Source organism: Schistocerca cancellata, chromosome 5, assembly GCF_023864275.1.
Source record: "Schistocerca cancellata isolate TAMUIC-IGC-003103 chromosome 5, iqSchCanc2.1, whole genome shotgun sequence".
Lineage (NCBI taxonomy): Eukaryota > Metazoa > Arthropoda > Insecta > Orthoptera > Acrididae > Schistocerca > Schistocerca cancellata.
Window position 1 is genome coordinate 424,074,584 of NC_064630.1, and position 3,960 is coordinate 424,078,543.

Sequence of the window (3,960 nt, forward strand, 5' to 3'; positions counted from 1 at the left end):
CAACCATTGGGGACGTCAGTCCCCACTTGTTGGCTGAAGAAGAGTAAGTCTTCTTCAGCTCCTCTTGCTAGGAAGGGATCCCTTGGGTCGCTCCCTTCCCAGGATCCGACCAGTGGGAAAGCTGACACCCGCCAGTGGCTGAAGAGCCCAAAAGCAGTTGGTCATTGGGCTTCATGCTCATCCTCAGTGGCTGAAGAAACCACAGGTAGCTGGTTGTAGGGCATCATGAGTAGAGGGACAAGGTTCGCATCAGGCCATGCTGCATTGTTGCCAAATTTATCCAAGATGGCGGCAATGACGTCATCCAAATGGCGGCATGTAGACTTGACAACATCCCATGTCGTCATCCAAGATGGCGGATTTTGGCGGGAGAATAGTCCAATTGTGCTATGTCCACTAACCTAAGCCTCCAGAAGAAAAAATGGCGGGAAGTTTGAATTCCAACAGGATAATGCATGCAAAGACTGTACTCGTCTATTATTATTATCATTTATTAACATTCATTATCATTCATTGTCATTTATTATCATTCCTTATCATTTATTATTATATGCCTACCTCCACTAGAAAATTGCGCCGAATTCAAATTCCAACACAATATTGTCTCGAAAACTGTGCTTCTATTTATTATTATCATTTATTCAAGATGTCCGATTTTCTCAGCGAGAAAGCCATTTTCCTTACATCCATAACAAAAATCTAGCACAAGTTCAAATCCCAACACCACAATTGATCACACGTACGAACTTTCTCCCTCAGTTATCTTTTTTCACTGGTAGCCTATCATAATCGCATCAAATAATAAACTGCTCTTATAGTAACATAAGTCACGTCCTTTGATTTTGCAGGGGAGAAGGGACTGAAGACTTTATTTCAAGCAGTACGGTCATCACTTGTTCTCAAACACAGTCAGCACACAAATGTTTAATATCGCAGTGCAGTCACCACGACGTCCGCGCTCCAACTAAATTAGTTCAAATCCTCGCCACCCCCTGGCCAGCGCGTGGAGACACTGCCTATGCCTGTCACGTGAGGCGGCCGGCCACTAGCGCGGGGGGCAAGCCCAGCGATCCCTCCCACGTCGTAAACACGTTTCCGCTGGACGCGCTGGAACTTGCTGAGTTTGACGTCGCAGCGGCTTGTTTTTTTTTTTTTTTTTTTTTTTTTTTCTACAGTGGTAGCTAAACTGTGCCATCAACTTAACATCACCATTCACATAACATATCTTCAAATACGTAAACACACTTACTCAATTACACAGCTGTCCCGCTGAGGACATGACCGTCAATATTGCAGTTGAAACTTCCTGGCAGATTAAAACTGTGTGCCCGGCCGAGACTCGAACTCGGGACCTTTGCCTTTCGCGGGCAAGTGCTCTACCAACTGAGCTACCGAAGCACGACTCACGCCCGGTACTCACAGCTTTACTTCTGCCAGTACCTCGTCTCCTACCTTCCAAACTTTACAGAAGCTCTCCTGCGAAACTTGCAGAACTAGCACTCCTGAAAGAAAGGATATTGCGGAGACATGGCTTAGCCACAGCCTGGGGGATGTTTCCAGAATGAGATTTTCACTCTGCAGCGGAGTGTGCGCTGATATGAAACTTCCTGGCAGATTAAAACTGTGTGCCCGACCGAGACTCGAACTCGGGACCTTTGCCTTTCGCGGGCAAGTGCTCTACCAACTGAGCTACCGAAGCACGACTCACGCCCGCTACTCACAGCTTTACTTCTGCCAGTACCTCGTCTCCTACCTTCCAAACTTTACAGAAGCTCTCCTGCGAAACTTGCAGAACTAGCACTCCTGAAAGAAAGGAGTTTTAATCTGCCAGGAAGTTTCATATCAGCGCACACTCCGCTGCAGAGTGAAAATCTCATTCTGGAATATTGCAGTTCTTTATCCAATAACCACTGAAACAAGTACTAAATGCTCAAACTAGTCCCATAGCGCCATACAAAGTGAGTGTCCATCTGCTCGGTTGAGGAATAATTGGGTGGCGATGTTGCGGGGTAGGTAGGTCAATGCTGAGGTGAGGATGGTCTTTTAACGTAAGAGGACTAGATAGCTCTGTGACCGCCATATGCAGAGAGATTGATCGAGTACTATGCGCAAGGTCTTAGAAATATGTATAGCGTTGTCTGGTATAATTTGATCGTCTTTTGTGTGTTAGAGAATTAAGTGTGAGTGGACGTGCTGAGCAGTCTTCTATGAATGGTCGAAATGATACTTGTGAAGTAGAGGATGTATGGTTTAGCTATGATACTGAAATTAAGGAAACAAGCTCTCACATGATTGGCCAGTGTTGGACTTACTGTAAAATTTTTCGCGATATCAGCTGTGATGGATAATATTACAGGAGATCGGTGGTGTCTTATCCATCGCATCTGTGCATTGGGTACGACATAATAATTGACTGACAATGCTTGGTTGAGTTGTGGGAGAAATTTTGGTTGATGGACCGCAACTTCCAGGGTTGCTAGCACCGAAAACGGTGATCCTGTACTTGTGTGCAAAAATGACCAATCACTAGAAATGGACCACAGAGTTATAATAAACTATTCGGTCACTGCGACATATGAGTTTAAATGTAGAGGTGGTCAATCACTTTCGAGGGAAGTCGCTACAACGCCAGCAGCCTCTTCTATTTTCCTTGTGTTGTTGCTGTCCTTTATTTAAAATCATTCATTGTTATGCTATCAACTGTAAGAATATGATTTATAAGGTGCAAGGTATAGTTTCCTGTGAGAGGCCGTGCATCAGTCCGTGTTAATGTCTGTTTAGAATCAGACAATGACTTCGAAGTCACAGCAGAAAGATGAAATTCTCGACAGTGTGCAAAAGCGTGTTAGGAAACACTGTTTGAACAAGGGCCAGAGGCAGCTTTTCATTCGCTTAGAGTATGGATGATCAAACTTTAAAGGGTCTCTACAGCGTGTGTGTATATTTAATATGATATTGTTCATATAGGCATCTGTCGTTTGAGGTGTTGGATTTGGTGAGCTGTTAGGAATTCTTGGATGGTTGCACACTGAGTTATTCGGGGGGGGGGGGGGGGGGGAGTATTGTGAATTCAGTTTGTCCGCGCTGGAGGTGGATCGCATTGGTGCCTTCGTGACTTTTTCACTGTTTGATGGTAGAGGATAAAGATGATAGGGTGTTGAGGATCTGTTGTACTTGTACCTAGTTTGAGGCGTACAACATTGCGTGCATTTCCGGCGGATGGTCAAAATAAGGTCCTGTTGTAGTAACTGAGATCGTTCTGTTTATAGACAAGTTGCAGAAGGTAATAGATATGTCTTCCTCTGACTTAAATTGCAGAAATCTGATGGGTGAAGATAAATGCATACTCATCTATGCTTAGAAAGGGAGAATGCTTTTTTAATATTAAGTGAGTTTTGGCAGGGGTGAATATGGTTTTATATATGCGAGTGGAAATTGTCAGCGAAGGGTGAATGACGTTGGATTCGCTGGCTGGGGAAGACACTGTTTACATCTCCTGTTGGAGATGCAAGGGGGAGATAGAGATCTGCGCTATGCAGGAATCCATTTGTGCACTGTATGTTGTTAGGCAATAGCTGGAGAGCAGGTATAGGGAGAGCCCACTAAAGTATTCTGGTCCTGGGGCTGAGTGGACGGCTGTTTAGATGGACAGCTATGTGGCTTTGACATGCCGCCGGTGGCGCTCGGACACTCGCTTTGTATGGCGCTATGGGATTAGTTTGAGCATTTAGTACTTGTTTCGGTGGTCATTGGATAAAGAACTGTAATATTGACAGTCATGTCCTCAGCGGGACCGCTGTGTAATTGAGTAAGTGTGTTTACGTATTTGAAGACATGTTTCGCGAATGGTGATGTTAAGTTGATGGCGCAGTTCAGCTACCACTGTAAAAAAAAAAAAAAAAAAAAAAAAAAAAAAAAAAAAAAAATAACTCTGCTACTGAAAGAAGGAAGGAAGGAGGG

The 3,960-nt window shown here is 44.4% G+C and overlaps 1 non-coding gene across 1 annotated transcript; it reads right to left on the minus strand.

Moving 5' to 3' along the window:
* Positions 1-1,324: 1,324 nt before the first annotated feature.
* Positions 1,325-1,399, minus strand: Trnas-cga (transfer RNA serine (anticodon CGA)). The gene has a single exon. It is a non-coding gene; the product is annotated as a tRNA-Ser (tRNA).
* Between the last annotated feature and the right edge of the window lie 2,561 nt (positions 1,400-3,960).